This window comes from Eptesicus fuscus, chromosome 5, assembly GCF_027574615.1.
Source record: "Eptesicus fuscus isolate TK198812 chromosome 5, DD_ASM_mEF_20220401, whole genome shotgun sequence".
Classification (NCBI taxonomy): Eukaryota; Metazoa; Chordata; class Mammalia; order Chiroptera; family Vespertilionidae; genus Eptesicus; species Eptesicus fuscus.
This window is the reverse complement of record NC_072477.1, coordinates 47,810,525-47,830,613: the sequence shown is the minus strand read 5'-3', so window position 1 is coordinate 47,830,613 and position 20,089 is coordinate 47,810,525. Positions and strand designations below refer to the sequence as shown.

General features: G+C 46.9%; 1 long non-coding RNA gene across 2 annotated transcripts in view; it reads left to right on the top strand.

The window, feature by feature from the left end:
- The first annotated feature begins 233 nt into the window (after window positions 1-233).
- The window catches only part of LOC129148991 (uncharacterized), a 42,297-nt gene continuing 22,441 nt past the window's right edge, over window positions 234-20,089 (top strand). The window contains exons 1-4 of one of the 2 annotated variants that reach the window (XR_008555975.1): window positions 234-292; window positions 2,206-2,277; window positions 3,335-3,429; window positions 14,119-14,521. This is a non-coding gene — a long non-coding RNA (uncharacterized LOC129148991). Of the gene's footprint in view, window positions 293-2,205; window positions 2,278-3,334; window positions 3,430-14,118; window positions 14,522-20,089 lie in introns of those variants that run through there. The other variant, XR_008555976.1, reaches the window with a different exon arrangement.

The window sequence follows — 20,089 nt, the reverse complement described above, 5'->3', positions numbered from 1 at the left end:
TAGGTATTTTATCACCTCACTTCATCACAACAAGAACAGTACAGTACAATAAGTATTTTGAGAAAGGGAGAGAGACCACATTTACATAACTTTTATTCCAATATATTATTATAATAATTCTATTTTATTATTAGTTGTTGTTAACCTCTTACTGTGCCTAATTTATAAATTAAACTTTATCATAGGTATGTATGTATAGAAAAAACATAGTATAATATAGGGTACTATCTGCAGTTTCAGGCATCCACGGGGGCTCTTGGCTTGTACCCACCATGGATAAGGGGGAACTACTGTAAGTATATTTGGTAGAAAATTTAGAAAATGTAGGTTAATAAAAAGAAAATTTTAAATTATTTTTAAGTCTCCCACTCAAAGATAACTGATATTAGCATTTCATTATTTAATCTATCCTTTCAGCCGTTTTCTAGTCGTAAAAATACGTTTCTGCACAAATTGAATTTTATAGTACACTAGAGGCCTTACGCGCGAAATTCGTGCATGGGTAAGGTCCCTAGGCCTGGCTGGCAATCAGGCCAATCTGTGGGACAACCTACAGGGTGATCAGGGGGCCCAGCTGGCACCCGCCTTGTCTGGCCTGGTGCCATCTGCTTGCCGGCCCCACCCCCCCACCCACTGTTGGTCGCCTCCCTTTGCGGGGCCACTGATGGGGCAATGCCCCCCCGCCCCCCCCCTCCCCGCTGGCACCCACCTTGGCTGGTCTGGGGCTTGCAGGCGGTGGGGGGGGGGGGGGGCAGCTCCTGTGTTGAGCGTCTGCCCCCTGGTGGTCAGTGTGCATCATAGCTACCAGTCGTTCCACCTGTTTTTCCGCCATTCGGTCAATTTGCATATTAGGCTTTTATTATATAGGATACTATTTTTAATGTGTTTTTTCCTCCACTTTGTTTTTCCACAACACTAGTCCATAAGATAGAGAAAAAAAGAACTCTATTCTGACTGAGGTTCATTTTGAAATTAACACATTCCAAAATTGAATTGCTCTCTACTTAGCTAAGTGTTTTCATATATGTTGGCCTTCTGACTGACCAATTAAGCCCATGCTGTAAGTCATTGGGACCCCTGGTGAGGAACCCCACTGTGGGGCTGCTCTATTCTACACCCAACATAAACACATGCATAGAGGTGATCAGGGCACTGTGGATGGGCCTCCCTCTGAGCCCCGGAGGCCATCTAATGTATATGCAGCAGCCTCTGGCCCTGGTGTAGTTTACGTCATCAATTTGAGAAACAATGCTTTTTAAAAATACTTTTTTTTAATTGATTTCAGAGGGGAGGGGAGAGGGAGAGAAAGATAGAAACATCAATGATGAGAGAGAGTCATTGATCCAGTGGCTCCTGCATGCCCCACATGGGGATTGAACCCACAACCCGGGCATGCACCCAGATGAGAATTGTGACCTCCGGGTTCATAGATGGATGCTCAACCACTGAGCTATGCCTGCCGGATGAGAAACAATGCTTTTTATCCCTTCCCTCACTAATGAATAAAGGCACAGCTGGGATGTTGGCCTCTTCAACTCAGAATCAAAGGGCTGGGGCTATGTCAACCTTCCCCTCCTCAGCCCTATCTCCCTGACTCCCACAAATAGAGTCATTTTCCAGGATTTCACTGTTCATTGTTCCAGTCATCAGATCCTGTACCTAACCCTCGGCACTTGCAGTTGGGGAGAAATTGGGTCCCCGAGGAGCTGAAATCTGCTCTAATTCCTTCAATCTCATGTATGAGAAAAGGCCACCATGGAAATATTTCCTTTAGCGAAGCATGCACAACCAATTATAAAAAGTTGTAGGATTTTGAAGTCAAAGGGATCTTGGGCAAAGAAGCAGAGTGCATTTAGGGAAGAGGTACTTTAATTAAGCCCAGATGCAACACCAGGGCAAGTGAAGCCAAGATTGATATTAATATCCAGAGGAACTTTTGAAAAGTTAATGAATTGTACTTTACCTGCAGGGTTTCCCACCCTAGTAGATCATCAGAATCACATGGGTTGCTTTTTAAAACTCCAGATTCCCAACCAAATCACCACAATTCTAATTCAATAGATCTAGGAAAGGGCACTTAATGTTATGGGGGCGAATTTTTTTCTCTCTACCCTTCTAGGTTCTTTTAGCAAATTTAATCATTAAATTAATCTAAGATAGATTAATAAGATAAATAACCAAATTTAGTTATGTATCTATATACAGGAAACTCACATACATGAAAGAATCAGAGACCTCACATATGTGAGAGGTCCCGAGACAGAAAGGAAAAATGAGGTGTGTATGGCATCCTGAGTTATGGAATGAGATAAGCTACCTGAAGCTTCAGTGGGGAGAAAAGTCATTTGCAGGACAGTAAGAGCAGATGCTCAGTAATTAGAAGTTTGCCCTGCCATATAGGTAGGTCTCTGGTGATCACTCTTATGGGCAAGGCCGCAAGGTCTCAATTGCCTTCAGCTCAAAATAACTCACATGCTAAAGCGGCACATCTTGGAGAGGCCTGATCTGAACCCCTCAGTGTTCACTTGTTTCTTACTTTGACCTGTTTTAGTAAAGTGTGTTGTACTTTAAAAATTTTTTTTGTGCTTTTTATTAAGTTAAAAAATTGACCCATTACCAATCATTTCTTTATTAAACTGACCATATTTGAAAAACTAAATTGATGTGAACAAATTGATTTGTTTGCTTAGACCAGCGGTTCTTGATCCCAGTTGCACCTCAGAGTCACCTGGGCAGCTTTCAGAAATCCTGATGCCCAGCACCACCCGCCCCCCCTTCCCCCGTCTCCATCAATTACACCGGCATCTCTGGGGATGGAACTTGGCATTAGTTTCTCAAAACTCCCCAGGCAATTTCAATGTCAGCTCAGGCTGAGAATCACTGGTGAGACCCAGGCTAGAGCACTGACCCTGGTGAGACCTCCCAAAGTGGGAAATAGTGCAGTCCTTGACTAGTAAGGGGGGTGGCGCCCACAGAAGGATGCTGGCACACCCATCTGCCAGTGCTCACTGCCAAGCTCTTGGGGTATTCTGAAAAATCCATAAACTGATACCTCTAGTCAGCATACTCAAAGAAGAATGCCCAGCTTTGCCTCTGCTAGCTGCCAGGTAATCAGTGCACCCAAAAAGTGCAAACAAGTAGGAAGCGCTGTTCTCAGACTCAGGCAGTTTTTCCCCTTCCACCCTCCCATCCCATCCCCTCCTCGCCTCTCCCCTAACAGCTGACTCCCTCACGTGTAAGTGAACAATTTGCATGCAAAATAAACGTCTCTTAGTTATTCCCTGATGCTGATTTCGTTGGCATATGTCTTGACCTTAATGTGATTTATTAACAGTAAGCCACCCAAAATGGACCACTGCTAATTGCCAGACACTGGGCTGAACATTTATAGAGTCATTATCTCATTTAGTCCTCATCACAAGCTATGGGGTAAGTACTCTTATCGTTTCTAATTCCCTGTTGAAGAAGATGAAGCTTAGGGAGGCGTGCAGGCTACACAGCCACCCTCTATACTGCCCTGTCTGGGACTCTGCAAACCTCGCTTGGGCTTTGCCTGGTCAGGCTCTGCCAACAGGGGGTGCCAGGAGGAGGGAGAAGGGACTTGCCCCTTCCTTTTGCCTCCTGTTCCTATTGACGTCCTACCAGCAATGGCCTTTGACTCCAAAGATCTGGGCTCTTGCTCCACAAGGTCCCTCCTGGCAGCTTCTAAATTCCGAGAATCCCAGCTTCTTCTGTTTGTCTCCTCCTCCCCACCGGGGGCGATAACTGCTTCCTGCAGTTTTGTACCCGGTTGCCTTTGTGCATCTGTTGTCCTCCAGCACCAATTTAACCAATTCCCTATATTAGATTCTCTCTGGTAGAATAGCCAGTGGGTTTCCATTTTCCTGACTGATAAAGAAGTTAAATAAATTACTCAAGGACACACAGCCCAAAATGGCAGAACTGGGATTCAAAGCTAGCTCCATCTGACCCCAGACTGCTTGCTCTCACCCACCCCATTAAGAGCTGTTCTGTAGCTGGCTTGGAGCCTCTGCGAGCAATCAGACTTGTCTGGCCCTAGCTTTCTTCAAGAACACTTCTTTCAAAAAATAAAAACATGTACCTATAGCCATGAAAAATAACTGTAACGAAAAAAATTATTACTGGCTTGTGAAATGGAAATTTTTATGATATACCGTACTCCAAAAATGCTTGAGAGTGGTTACTTTTAATGCTAATTAAAGTCCTGAATTCTTGAAATAAGAATATTTCATATGAGATAGTCTAGTCATTAGAATGAAGTTAAGTTATTTTAAGGGACTTCATACTGATGTATGTATGCATAGTGTATTCCACGTTGTAGTTAGTGCCTACAGGGGAAATGGCTTTATATACTTAGAGCACACGAGCCTGGTGCAGCATGGTGTCCTGGAGAAGAGCTCAAGCTTTTGTAGCATCTGGATCTGGACTGGGAACCCACTGATTGTGAGGCTTATGAGTTAACAGGGCAACAGACACACACACACACACACACGCACGCACGCACACGCACGCACGCACATGACACCAGGATAGGCAAATGTTATTGGAAAACATAAAAGTAACACTGAATACCACATCCAGGATGAGGAGATAAATTATTCTAGAGATGAGAACTCAAATTAATGAAGAGATTGAATGCCAGTCAAATTAAATTTTCCCGTTTTCTATAGTATTCAATAATATAATTTTTATTACAAAAACTAGAGGCCCGGTGCATGAAATGCATGCATGGGGGGTGTCCCTCAGCCCAACCTGCACCCTCTCCAATATGGGACCCCTCAAGGGATGTCCAACTGCCAGTTGGACATCCCTCTCGAAATACAGAACTGCTGGTTCTCAACCACTTACTTGCCTGCCTGCCTGATTGCCCCTAACCACTTCTGCTTGCTAGCCTGATCACCCCCTAACCACCCCCCTGCCAGCCTGATCAATGCCTAACTGCTTCCCTGCTGGCCCGATTGACCCTAACTGCCCTCCCCTGCCGGCCTGGTCCCCCCCCAACTGCCCTCCCCTGCAGACCTGATTGCTCCCAACTGCCCTCCCCTACATGCCTGGTTTCCTCCAACTGCCCTCCCCTGAAGGCCTGGTCCCTCCCAACTGCCCTCCCCTGCAGGTCTGGTTGCCCCCAACTGCCCTCTTCTGCCAGCCTGATCACCCCTAATTGCCCTCTCTTGCAGGCCTGGTCTCTCCCAAATGCCCTCCCCTGCTGGCCTGATCGCCCACAATTGCCCTCCCCTGCTGGCCATCTTGTGTCCACATGGGGGGAGCCATCTTTGACCACATGGGGGTGGCCATCTTGTGTGTTGGAGTGATGGTCAATTTGCATATTACCTCTTTATTATATAGGATAATATAAGAATTTTTAAATAATCCACCAAGATGGAAATATACAAAGTAGAAAGAAAAAGGTCCTCTCTAATCCCATCTGCCAGGGGTCTCCACTGTTAAAAATTGGCATACACCCTTTTGATGTATGTACAGGTGCACTGTGACCTTGATACCATTGTAATTAGCTAGTTTTTAGTAACAGGAAAGGAGCAAAGTGGAGGCCAGACATGATAAGCATGGCCATTTGGGCAACTTCACCAACCCATTCCCTGCAGATCACTGGGGGAAGGGTTCCAACAAAGGGATTCACTCATGTGCAGTAAAATTGGGGTGACTAGGGAAGATGTCTGTTAGTCAAACCTGGGGACAGAGATCATTGGCCAGAATAGGCAGGTCTACTGCAAGCCCGTGAAAATTTGGGGATACATAATCCCCCAAACAAAGGAACTCTCTCTTGGATTCCTTGCATTTATCCGTGTTCCCTTCAAGTCATGTGACCCTGCAGAACGCACAGGCAATGGATTCATGGACTGCAGCAGGGAACACAAACAAAGCTATCATGATGCTGGAACGGACCCTGCTTTAATATGGAGAGAAAATTCTGGACACTGGCTTTGATTCTAGCCCTATTGAAGCCACAACTTCACTCTTCCTTGGTCCAACAAAGGGAAATGGGACCTTGGAAACTCCAAGGTTCTGATTCCACAGAAATGAAGCTTTCTCCAACACCTCATCCTCCTAGGCGAGTCTCAGGAAATTCCTTTTCTCAGGATATCACAGAAGCCCACTCCCATGAGCGGCAGGTGGAAACGTGGACCTCTCCCCACCGTTAGTAACCTCGGTGCTCTGTGGGAGGGAGAGTTTGTTTAGTCTGTAGTCCTAGGCATTAAACACATATGCAGCATCCAGAACTCTTATGGAGAGTCCTGGATCTGAGCAGGGAACCCACAAACCTGGAAGAATGTGCATCACACCATCCTCCCTCCCTCCGCAACACACACAAACACACGTGGCACTGCGGCTTTGTGGACCCTGGCAGTAAAGAAATCAGTCATTAATGTGGGGCAGGATTGGCTCTCCTGTTCTACTGATAAAAGCCAATACTCACCAAGTCTACAGTGCCTTTGCACAGCCTCTAGCTAAAAATTTTACCTTCAAGTTTGGGGGTAATGTTTTCTTCTAAATGCATCGGATGCCAGTGTCACATATGGTCCCAATTACCCTCACCATTGTCTAGGTCAGGGTCCCAGCAAGGAACGAAAGGCAAGGCACAAAGAGTGATTAAAAGCGCTTAATGGAAGGACTGTCTTCAAGGGCGTGGCTGAGGTCAGGGGGCAACAACAAGCGGAGGGGCACCCAGGCTTTGTTTTCTTTTCCTCTCACACTGGCTCTTACTCCGCCCTCTCCTGCAGCTTCTAGCACAGAAATGGAATTTGTTGAGTTAAATACATACCTGACAGAATTCCATTGCACCACATAGCTAGCTTATTGCTCTCCTTTTATTATTTTTAAAAATATATATTTTATTGATTTTTTACAGAGAGGAAGAGAGAGGGATAGAGAGTCAGAAACATCGATCAGCTGCCTCTTGCACACCCCCAACTGGGGACGTGCCCACAACCAAGGTACATACCCCTGACCGGAATCGAACCTGGGACCCTTGAGTCCGCAGGCCGACGCACTATCCACTGAGCCAAACCGGTTTTGGCTTATTGCTCTCCTTTTAATCTTTCCCTTCATTTGGCGGGGTTCTGGAGAATATGGGACAAACTGGGCAATTGAGGCTTATATGCCACTTGAGCTAAGGAGAAAGGGTAGGAGCGGGGTTGTGGTTTGGGACTTCAAAAGGAAGAAAGGCAATTCAAGTAGAGATGGAAAAGCAAATGTTTGGTAAATGTTTGCCGGGCCATCTTTCACAAGGGGACCCAGAGAGGACCTTGACCAGAGGCCTGAGGGGTGACTCCTGCCTGTCACACCTCCTTCACATTACACTCATTATCTATAAAGTAGCTCCCTTCCTGGAGCAGGTCCTCCATCTCAATTCTTTTCCCCAGGTAGGCGGGAAGGTCAAAGGTTCTTCTGAGTCTTGTTTCTTAAAATAACCAGCCTAAAATAACATCCCTGAAAGGCATAGTTTGGGATGGCAAACTGCTCCGCTTCTGCCCTGTGCCTTGCCTGCTCCGAGAGCCCCTTCAGTCAGCCCCCCACCTGCAGAGGGTTGAAAGGTTAACAGACGCAAAGGATGGAATGAGAGGCTACACCTGCACAGGTGCAGGCAAGCTGTGGACTCACCTGGTGCTCTGCATGGAAAGGTTGGTCTGACTCTGCGACTTGTCATCTGTGTGTGTGGCGGAGGGGGTGGGGGGAGAGGGTCTACAGTTAGAAAAACCTGCCCTTTATTTTTGTTGCATTAGCAGCCGTTCAGTTTGGCTTTTTTACAGCTTTCACCTTTGATTCATTCTCTATTTCCTAGGAGATATGGTAGAAATATTCAGCGCCAGCGTCACACAAAACAGGAAATTGCATTTCGCAGGGTTTTACTATCTCTGCTTCACATTTGCTCCTGGTGCACTTCTAAGTCAAATGTAGCCTTTGAACAAGTGGAAAATTTAGCTGTGATTCTGAGATATTATTGAAAGTCTGCTACTGGCCTGACCCTGAATAAAGAATTTAAAAAGAAAAGAAAAATGGCCCAGTCCTCATCTGTAAGTAGCTTAGGATTTTTGATAATGAATGAGGCTTGTGCACGTGCAGCTTCAGAAAACAAATAGAGTAGATTCTACAGTGTTAAAGTCTGTGGCATACATTCTGAGAATTACAGCAGAAAAAAAGCAATTTTTCCCTATAAAGAAGGGATTATATTTGGAAGGCTAAGGAGAGGAAAGATGAGTTTCTAGTATGGAGAACTGTGATAGCAAAGGCAAGAAATGAACAGGCATATGTGGGCAGGTAGTAAGACTGTTTAGCTGGAAAGGAAAACGTGGGTAATATTATTGAGGGTTTTGAACACCAGTTTGAGGAAATTCAACTTGGTCCTATAGTAGCTAAACGTGGTCATGAAAACAATGACAATTATAAATCACATTGTCATCATTCTGGCTTTATGGAACAGAACATATAACCAGCCTAAAAGAGTATATTCTACAGTGTTAAAGTCTATGGCATACATTCTGAGAATTACAGTAGAAAAAAAAAGTAATTTTTCTCTATAAAGAAGGGATTATATTTGGAAGGCAACGTTTGGGAAGCAAAGGATTTGAGCCCAACTCAATAAATATATTGCAATCTATTGTCTCCCTGAATTTGGATAGTGTGAGGAGAGCCAGGAAGATCTGGACCAGATTTTCCTGCGCTCCCTTCCACATTTCCACCCCGCATTTCCTCCCCCTCTGAGGGCCTGATTCAACCTGCCTGAGTAAACACCCAGGGCCCCAGCTCAGCATCTTCTACACCTGCTCTTAGGTGAGGAAGCTGGGAATCAAACCTTGAATTCCCCCACCCACCCACCACCCACCCATGTCCCAGCCCTGAGCTCCCCCCTCCCCCACAAGCATTCATTCTGGTTGTTAACTTTGAGAGGGGTCCCTCTAGTGGTCAACCTACACAATACCCTGTGGCAACAGTGCACTGGAAAGCTAATGTTTGTAGCTACCTGGAGTTGGGGGAGGGAGGTGGGAGATGAAGAGGTTGGCTTCAGCCAGATTGTGAGGGCATGGGGCTGGACTAAGGTCTTTGCTTTCCTGGCAATGTAATATGTTGGGTAACAAAAGATTTAAAGTAATGGGGAATGACTAGTTCTCCATTTAATAAAGCAATGCTTGCCTTCAGTATTTGTGTAATTATACGAGGCTAAATGATGATGATAATGAAAATAGTTAGCTTAGAAAAAATAAAAACTGCCCGCTGGTGTGTGTCTACCTATGAACCAGGAGTTCCTGGTTTGATTCCTGGTCAGGGCACATGCCCAGGTTGTGGGCTCCATCCCCAGTAGGGGGCGTGCAGGAAGCAGTCAATCAATGATTCTCATCAATGATATTTCCATCTCTCTCTCTCTCTCTCTCTCTCTCTCTCTCTCTCTCTCTCTCTCTCTCTCTCCCTTCCTCTTTGAAATCAATAAAACACACTTTAAAAAATAAATTAAAATAAATAACCCAAAACCTCTTTGTATGTGCCCGGCTCAGGGCTAAGCTGAGAGAAGGTACTGTTATCATTCTCCTTGGCCAGGCAGAGGGACTTAAGTACAGAAGTCAGCCCTAGGGCCCTTAGCAAGCCTGTGCCCCTCACCACCCTCCCGCACTACCCCTTCATTCACCAAGGACGGCTGCCCTCCCCCCACCCCCCCACCCCCGCCCCATCCCATAGCTCCCTACACTTTGATAGAGGGAAAGCCCATTAAAATGAAGGTCGAGGATCATTGGAAAGGGAAGAAAAGAGGAAGTTTTCACCAAAAGATACCGTGAGAACTATCAAGATTAACTTTGACTCAGAATACAAATTCCAAAATAATGGTGACTTCAAGACAGAAGTTGTTGTTTTTTTCCTTCCTCGTGTGAAAGTGTACAGGTAAGCAATTCAGGCTGGATCGGCGGCTCTGTTCCTCAGAGTCCCTGTGGTCCAGCCTACTTCCAGATCACTATTCTGCCATCCCTAGTAAGTGATTCTTATCTTCAGGGTCCAAATGGATGGACTCCAGCCATCTCCCAGGCAACCGGGGAAAGAAGAGAGCCAGAGGTGAGGAGCACACGCTAGCTCCTTTTAAGGAAGTGATCTGGAAGCTGTGCCACTCTTCTAACAGGTCCTTGTCCAGGAAAATCACATGGCCCTGCTGGACGCAAGGCAGGCTGGGAAGTTCTGGAAGCCAGGTGATGAAGTGTGTCTGCTGGGCAAGACTGGTGGGTCTCAGCCCCAGTTAAGCACCTTGTCTTCTTTTCACCTCATCCTCTGCCTCATGGTGTCCCACACCTAACCATGGCAACACGCCATCACCCCCTTCTTCCAGCGGGGTCTGCAGTTACGTGGGAGCCTTGCTGCTCTGTTTACTGCCAGGGGCTCAGTTTCAAAGAGCTCCTTCTTACTCACAGCCCAGGCTAGGCCTGTGCAGAAGCCTTTAGAATAAGCCCTTTATGCAAACATTTGGCAAACATTTTCTGTAAACGATCAGATCATACATATATTTGGCTTTGCCAACCGTATAGTCTGTTGCAACTACTCAACTCTGCCATTGTGGAGCGAAAGTAACCACAGACAATATGTGTGATCATGGCATATTTCAATAAGACTTTATTTTGAGGGCACTAACATTTAAATTACATATAATTTTTACATGTCATGAAACATCATTCTTCTTTTGATATTTTTTCCCCAACCATTTCAAAATGTAAAAAACAATTCCCATCTCCTGGGCCATACAAAAACATGTAATAGGGCAGATTTGGCCCACAGACTATGCCTTAAAAGATGAAGTTGTAGGATAATCATTATGACCCTATAGATTATTCTGCCATATAGAAATGACATTATAAATGACTAGTGATGGCACTGAGTTAAGCCCTACATATAATCCTCACACCAGCCCGTGAGTAGGTCAGATTATGAGTCTGCTTTTAGAGATGAGGAAACTGAGGCACAGACAGTTTCCTGTAGTGACACCCTGTAGTGTAGCTCACTGGCCACATGCTGCAAGGGGATACAGAGGCAGTTGCCTGTTCAGAGGACTGTGATGGTGAAGGGTAGACACTGGACTCAAAGACCTGGGTTCAAATCCTCACCCAGACTTGAGCCAATGGCAGGACTTTTCTGAACCTTATTTCTTGGCTGAAAATGGGGATAATGACATTACCTGTTTGGGGGAGTTGCTGGCAAGATATATGTGAGGTGCTTAGCCTGTGCCAGGCACAAGGTCACATGATTGTCAAATACAGGTCCAGGAGTTTACTATGGGATGAGGGGCAAACAGTGACTGGATCACGAGGAGGCAGAAATAAAGGGTCCATGGGGACTTTGTTCAGTATTCAAATACTGAGAGAGAAATGCTTTGGCCTGGGCTGGTGGGAGGAAAGGGCCAGGGCAACTGAACTCACTTTCCTGAGCTCCCACCCGTGCCCTCTGCTAGAGGTCGGGAGGGTAGCAGAGGCCAGAGCAAGACCCTGCCGAGAGGAGCTGCCCATCTGTGGAGGATAAAATATAGCAGGACTCGTCACCCCCTGCCTCCAGCCCTTCTCAGCTACATTCACAAAGACCCCCTTCAGACAATGAAACCCCCTAATCACAGCAGACAAGACCCTGGGAGCTCATGCCCCACCAGATCGGGGCTTGAGAATAATTGTATTAAGCACTTGTTGCGTGAAGCACTGTTCCAGAAGTGACTGGCACACATTCCCTTGTCCGTGCCTTTTAACAATCCCCAGGGAGGTACTACCAGCCCCAACCTACAGGTGAGAACACTGGGCACAGAGCAGTTAAGTAACTCGCAAAAGCCATTCAGCAGAGCCAGGATTACAGCCCACGCCTCCTATCCAGAGCCCACATTCTCACCCCCCAGAGTCACTGGTTTGGTCTTGGTTACACAACAGGACCCCCTGGGCAGCTTGTTAAAAATATACCTACCTGGGTCTCCCCACCCAGGGATTCTGATTCAGCAGGTGTGGGGAGCAGCCCGGGAATATGCATGCTTAACAAGCACCCCAGATGGTTCTGGGGCACAGCAAAGTTTGAGAAGGGCCCCTCTAGAAACACTGTGTGGAGGAGACCCTGTAACCTTGGTGCAAACAGGAGCCAGCTGCAGAGGCTTAAAACGGAGAAGCGCAAAACAGATGTTGGCTTTGTTTTTAAACATCCAAACCTCAGTTAAATTCAACCAAACTGAGAGTAAACGCATCCATAACAGAAAGGAAACCTGATCTAAACAGGCTCTTGAGCCAAGGCAGGAACAAGGAGGCCACAGGACAGCTGTTTGGGCAGGAAGAGGTGGGTGCTATTCATCCAAGCTGTGGGCGCGCCAAAGCTTGAAGATGCCCACTGTCCTCAGCTGCAGGGAAGAGGCGGGGGGGGGGGGGGAGAGCTCTGGACTGGGGAGGGCCCTGGCAGCCCCTGCCCCTGCAGGTCAGAAGGGTGTCTGAGCACAGGCAGGGTCCTCACCCTTCCCAAGCCCCCCTTCCCCGAAATGCCCCGCAGGAGGACCTGATGGGTTTTCTCTAAACCAGCTCACTTGGCTGGAGACGCTCACTAAAGCAGGACTGAGCTTAGGAGGATGGAGGATCGCCAAAGATTCTGAGCCACGGATCTCAGTTCCATTTGATGCCTTGCCTTCCCCAGAAACAGCCCCTCGCGCCCACAGAATCTGCTCCAGGCCCAGGCAGGAAGAACCCCATTTTACTCCAACCCCTCTGCCTCATTTCTTAGTATCACCCAGACTCCCCTATTCTTTACCATATAAGTATTTAAGAACATTTTTAAAAGTTGGCACCATAATGAAAGTCCGCTTCTCTCTGAGGAAGGTTAGAGATACTACGGTATAAAGGTCTAAAGGTTTACCTGACAAATCTCTGAAGTTCTTACCTAGTGAGGCCAGTTTCCGGGGTGCTGTTTGAAGGGTTTTCTGAGAAAGCCTGGACTCTGTGTGGCTTCCAGGCAGGAGTAGGTGCAGATTGCCGGGAAAATCTTGGACTTTCTTGGGACCAGGGTTGGGGTGGAGAAGCGGGTGTGGTGGCTGAGGGTCCCCACAGCAGCGATGCTCAGGGGCAAAGGCCATTTTGGCTGGTTTCAGGAATGGGGCCAAGAGCCACCTCAGGGTAATGGTGAGAACAGGGGGTCCGACTTACGGTAATGGGAGAGCCTCAGGGCCAGCAGGAAGGGGTCTAGGGAAGGTGGAGGGGGCAACTGGGTTTGTTTGCTTATCCCTAGAGGTGGCACCAGGGAAAGTAGCCGGTGTTTTCTGCCCTCAGTGGAGGACCGATGGTGCCTTTCCCTCCCACCTCCTTCTCGGGCCTCGAGATCCTGTTCTCTGTGGGAGGAAGCAAGAAGGCACTGAAGTGACTGGGGCCAGAGAAGAAAGACAGAGAAACCAGTGGAGAAACATGGAGGAAGAAAGGCTGTGAGGCAGAGAGAGCAGGAAAGTAAGAGCAGAAGAGTGGGGAGCACAAAGAAAAGGGAGAAGTGATGAGACACAGAGGAAAAGAAGGAGCCAGCCAGAGTTAGAAAGAGAAAGGAAGGCAGTCAGAGCTCAGGCGGGGCCGGAATCACAATCTGAGCTGTAGGTCGAGGTGGCCTTTCCATGGCGCTCTGGCCTCGCAGGGGCTTCCTTGGGTCCCAGGAGGGTGAAGTGGACCTGCAGTGAGGCAGTCTTCCACAGAAAAGGAGCCATGCAGGAAGGCCTCTGGAAGGTAGAAACAAGAAGGCCAGGAGAGGGAGCTGTCCAGGACAATGAGAAGGGGCTGAGAAAATGCATCCTTGCATGGTGGGGAAGGTAGAGTGGGGGAAGGGGACACGTGTACAATAGGGATACCAGCACCCACCTCGAAGGGTGCCAGGGATGACGTAGGACAAGACCTGTGTGGTAGTTGGCTCAGCAGCAGCACCCAAGGACTCTGCAAGAATAGTGCTGAGGGACTGCCATGGGGAGGCCGAGGGAAGGTCATGGGGAGGCCATGGGGCAGCCAGGAGTCTATCCGAGGGGCATTCATGAGGCAGAGTCCTTGCTACTTGACTGACCAGCTGTGGAGGGAAAGGGGAAGAGAAGTACCAAAGTCTATTCCTGTTTTCTGTTTTCAGTAACTGGAGGATGATCCTGCCGTCAACTAACAGGGAATAAAGGAAATGCATATTTTGTGGAGAAAATCAGTTCTGATTTAAAAAAACTAGTAACATTTATAGCTGTGCAGACAACTATAACTGGCCAATACACATGACAATATGCTCAACCTCACCACTGACTAAAGAATAGAAGTTAAAACAAGATAATTTACTTTGAACATCGACACAGAGAAGATTGAAGATATAGAGTATTGGCAAGGACATTCATGGGGCTATAATTTGTACAATCATTTTGGTGGGCAATTTGGAAAGGTTTACTGAAATAGTTAATGCATTTTCTGCTTGACCCCCATCGTTCCACTTCAATAAATTTATTTGACAGCTGGCAAAAATAAACACACCTGAACTGAAGCATCGTATTAGCAAGAACACACCGGCTCCTCTACTTTCCAGCTGAGTGATTTGGGACAAACTACTCAACCTGCTTGTGCATCAGTTTCCTCACGTGTAAAAATGGTAATAATAATACCTACATCATTAGTTTGTGAGGAGGGTTATATGACATAACCCAAGCCAAGCACTTGGCACTGTGCCCGAGTGGGTTCAGTGCCCAGCTAAGGACAGCAGACATGTTCCCATTGATAGTGGGGGTTCTGAGGGTACATTAGTGGCAGGCCTCCTAGCGTGGAAGGGAGATCACTGTGGGGTGAAACTGAAAGTCCAGAGCAGACAGGAAAGAAGACGAGTCTATTTCTGAGGTGTGCACTTCAAACACAGCGGGGAGGGGAGCAGGAGGCTCCAAGATGGTCTGGAAAGGCATGTAATAGTGGTGGGCGGGAGAAGGAATCCAGACACTCTTAGCTGTCTGACGGGGGGACTTTGTCAGCTGTGGAGCCCCAAAATTCCTGCTGACAAGTTAGCAGCCTGGCGTGAGCCCCAGAGTCTCCAAGTAGATTATCTCGTGCTCCCTTGCAGAAGTGTGGCTGGGCTTTCGGAATAAGCAGGGGTAGGGAGTGAGGGTGACAGGGGACAGGAGAAGAGCCTTACCACCTTGGATGGCACAGTGGTGGGAACACAGTAATTCTAGGACGACTCAGCCACGGGCAGAGGCTCAGGCCCATCGATGGGGACCGATCTTCAGTGTCATGCACCTGCCTCTGTGCCCAGCAGCCATGTCTCACAGGCTAATTCATTGTTTGTACTGGAATGGGTCACAGCTCTTTTGCATCCTGCCCACTTCTCATGCTGTCATTGCTCATGGGCTCAGAACGGAAAGGATGTGCTGGGCCTGAGAACCTCTTCCCAGGCTCCCCAGGCATCCCTACTGTGGGGCGTTGAGAGTGGCGTTGAAGAGGCCAGCAGAAACCTGGCAATGTATCTTGTGTGTCTAGAAATAGTTCCTGAAATTCCATCCTTCCAGAGGCCAATGTCTGGGAAGTCTGCAAGTATCCCTGACAAGCACATTAAATAATTATTCATTAATTCACATCTCTATGCAAATGCATTTAATCCCATCCCTTTTCCCTTGGAGCTGTGATCTGTTTGTAGAAAGACAGAGGTTTGAGGGGATAGATGGAGAAGAGGAACATTTCAGAACTTGTGCCTTTCACTCAGGGAAGACAGGTCTGGACTTTATGATGAGGTAGGGGTTTCCTGGCTGGTTATTCAAGGGCATTGGATCACCAAAGGCCAGAAGCGTCTCCAAGATAAACCTGGCCGGCCCTCAGGGTGGTCTAAGGCTGATAGAATGCAGACATCACAGGGTCTGGTATGGGGAGATCTGCATTCCTGTCTCAATGTTGCAACTTAATAGCTCTATGAGCCCTGAGTTCCCATCCCTAATCCTCCTTCTCTCAGCCATAAAGGAGGGTCAGTCACGCCTGCCCCAACCTGTTTGAGTATGGCTGTGCTTTGAAAAATATTCCCACTGCCATAAATAAAGTAAAATAAACAAAACAAATACATTTTGTTGATGTGATTATTGGGAATATCCCACGGGGACTGGCCTCAGGTGGGTCAGGACGGGAGCTCCTCCTGCAGGGCAGAGGTGAGGGGCCGGCCCAGCAGCCCTGGCGGCCGGTCTCTCTGAGCCACACACACACAGAGGCACTTAAAGTGACCCATTCATCTCTGCTGAGATCAAAACCTGAAAGAGAACAAGTCCAAATGATAAGAAGCTTCCTTCAGGGAGTTTCAAATGAACAATTCAGGGCCTGATGCTGATGCTGGGATAACATGGACAAAGAACTCTGGACTCCTGTGTCCTGCCCGGCACAGCTGCTATGGCAGGTGGCAGGGGCCTAGGAAGCAGGCAAGCAGGAGCCTTTTTAGCCTGTCCACATGGCCTGGCCAGGAGCGGCCTCCCAGGCCAGCCAGCCAGATATGGGACGCGGCCTGCGCAGCGTGAAGCAGATGTGTGCTGGATGCTGTGGTTACAATAAAGGAAGCATGAAGGACTGAGCCTGTCCATGAGGGAGGGAGGGAAGTCTTGGACACACAGCAGGGTCCATGCCCAGTAGCCTTTCATAAGTGCAGTGGCGGTGTGGGCAGAAAGATTCCTCGCCGGAAGTCAGACTGGTTGCTCTGCCACCTTTAATATTTCTAAGCCTCAGTTTCCTTATCTGTAAAAATGAGGATGGGGTTATAATTTGTGTGACGAGTTCTTGGTATCATGGAGCACTGTACAGGAGGGGTTGGGGTTTATGTAGCAATGTGATCATCAGGAAGGCGACTGATAAGTATTTCTGAAGAATTTTGGGTTGCAAACGATGGCCTGGTTTTACTTCCACATCACAGAACTCAGAGCTGGGAATGGTCATCTAAGGCAAGCATCTTATTTTACAGACAAGCGATAATAGGCAGGGACTCCATGGGATTTCTCTTTGCTTCGTGCGAGGATCCTGGCACAGACTAGGTGATCAGCAGAGACAGAACTGGATCTTCCCCCTGCTGAGACTTCAGTCAGTGCAGGGCTGGGGCCCCCTGCACCTCATGGGAGACAGAGGGAAAAATAAAGGGCCTGGGATTCCAGTGTGCAGGTGCTTTTCCAGCAGTCCTCAAGTCTCTGAAATATTAAAGTGCCTTTAGATAACATAATTAAATTAAATTATTCTATAAATAATATTATACATATATATGTAAGTGTGTGTATATGTATGTGTGCACACACACATATATCTATATATATCTATACATATACTAGAGGCCCGGTGCACGAAATTCGTGCATGGGGGGAGGGGGAGAGGGTGTCCCTCAGGCCAGCCTGCACCCTCGCCAATCTGGGACCCCTCGAGGGATGTCCAGTAGGATCGGGCCTAAATGGGCAGTCGGATATCCCTCTCACAATCCAGGACTGCTAGCTCCCAACTGCTCGCCTGCTTGCCTTCTGATTGCCCCTAACCCCTTCTGCCTGTCAATCTGATCACCCCCTAACCACTCCCCTGCCAGCCTGATTGCCCCCAACTGCTCTCCCCTGCAGGCCTGGTCACCCCCAACTTCCCTCCTCTGCAGGCCTGGTCACCCCTAACTGCCCTCCCCTGCTGGCCTGATCACCCACAACTGCCCTCCCTTGCAGGCCTGGTCCCTTCCAACTGCCCTTCCCGGCAGGCCATCTTGTGGCAGCCATCTTGTGTCCACATGGGGGCAGCCATCTTTGACCACATGGGGGCAGCCATCTTGTGTGTTGGAGTGACGGTCAATTTGCATATTACTCTTTTATTAGATAGGATATATTTGGCAAGGGGCTAGTATTGAGGGAAGAGTAATGCAATCAGAATTCTTGCTGGTAACATATCCTAACTGTGGATTTTCAGACATTTTGGTTTAGAGGTAGTTCCTTCATTTGTTGTTAGGAAAAAAAATCTCAATTGAAAATTAAATCATTTCTTACTGAAATATGGCATATGTATGCATATATCTATCCCATATAATTTGCATTTTTTAAAATCCTCACCTGAGGATATTTTTCCATTGTTTTTAGATAGAGTGGAAGAGAGAGGGGAGAAAGAGAGGGAGAGAGAAATATGGATGTGAGAGAGACACATCAATTTGTTGCCTCCTGCACCCGCCCCTACCAGGACAAGGATCAAGCCTGCAATTGAGGTATGTGCTCTTGACTAGGAATCGAACCTGTAACCCTTCAGTGCTCAGGCTGACAACACTCTACACATTGAGCAAACCATCCAGGGCTAATTTGAATTTTTTTTAACCATAAAAGGCTGTCCTTTCCAGCTGTAAAATTAACACGGAGTTTTACTGCAGTGTTTCAACATCCTCTTTCCTAGCTACTTCCTCAGTGACCTAGATACATTTTGATCCAGGCTATGGGTAGCAGGCTGCCCTGGGGAAGATTCTGTGTTAGAAATCATTCAGGAGGTCTGAGCTCCTTGCCAAGAGGCTGCCCGTCTTTACATAGGGACCTGGGTTTCTCCTTGGGGTTGGGGCATACTTACTTTATAGACGTGTATGTAAGGCTTGTTATTTGACAGAAAATTTTCTAAGCGCTTGTAAGTATTAACTTACTTAATCCTCACAACCACCCTATGAGTTACTATTATTATCCCTACTATATAGATGAGGCTAACAAATGTGTCCAAATTCCACAAGAATTTCAGAACTCTTGGAAGAAACCTCTGCCAAGATTAATATCACTTTTAAACAAAAATAAATCTTACCTGCTGGCCTCCCTCTATTCATAAGTGCTCTTAACTTTTAGAGGTCATACACCCCTTTGAGAATCTGATGAAAGCTCTAGATTCCTTCCTTGGAAAATTCACATAAGTTGATAAATTAATCTATATCTGGAAGCAATCCGCAGAGACCAGGTTAAAAACCCTAAATACAGCAGAGGAATGCATCAGTACTCTCTGGCAACTTCTCCCTATAGGAGCCCCAACCTTATATTCTGGATCTACAATCTACTTTTTGTGCCACGCGTCCCTTCTTTCACAGTTACTCTAGATTAGAAACCATTTAAGCTAACTGATATTCATTGTGGTTATTTATGGAGGGTGGGATTCTTGGGTACTTTCACATTCTGCATAATGTATTTCTGCAATGTTTAAATATTTCCCTATAAGCATGTATCACTTTTGGGATCAGAAGTGATATAAAGGATTATTTAAAGAAAACCCCCAAAATTTGCATTATAGATACACTCATTGTTGCATTGCTTGCAATCCTCCCAACTGGCTTCAGCAAAGGTGAGGTTAAATAAACCATGGTGCCTCCTTCCATGGATTGCAGGGTGGCTACTAAAAAAAGGGCAATGCAGCTCTAAAAGTACTGAAAGAGCCTCAAGATCTACCCTTTGAAGAATAAAGCAAGATGGAGCATGGTGTACAGGGTGCTACAATTTCGTAGAGGCAAGAAAAGGGAACATTGGTTGATGTGTCTAATAATAACTCCAGAAGGATCAGCAAAGCCTGGAGACAGTTGCTGTCTCAGGAAAGTCAGAGCAGAAAGGGAGATTTACTTTCACTCCGTGCCTTTTCCTACCTTTGAATTTTGTTCCATTTGTGTATTACCTGTTCAATAAATCAATGAAAATCTTAAAAAGAAAGGGACCTTAAGGTATCCGGTCCTTCCCGTGATCGGACCTTGCACTGACTGTCTGCTCTTCTGCCTGGAACAAGCTTCTCTACTTCCACTCGTGCTTTGGATCTCAGCTCAGTTGAGAGTTCCTCTTCAAAGTCTTTTCTGACCGTCCCAACAAGGTCAAACTACTCTTTTAATACCTGCTCTTTTAACTCCATGTGGCTTTTCATCCAAACACTTTTGCCAGTAGTAGTTATACATATATATTTCTGTGATTATTTGATTCACGTTTATCTCTTCCCACTAGGCACAAGCTTCTTGAGAGAAGGGTCTTTGGTTTTGCTCACTAGTATATCCATAAAATTTGGGTGTAGTAGGATACCTGGGGTACTGGTAGGTACATATTAGAGTAAATAGTGAATGAGTAGGTGAGCCCATGGTCCCATCACCACCT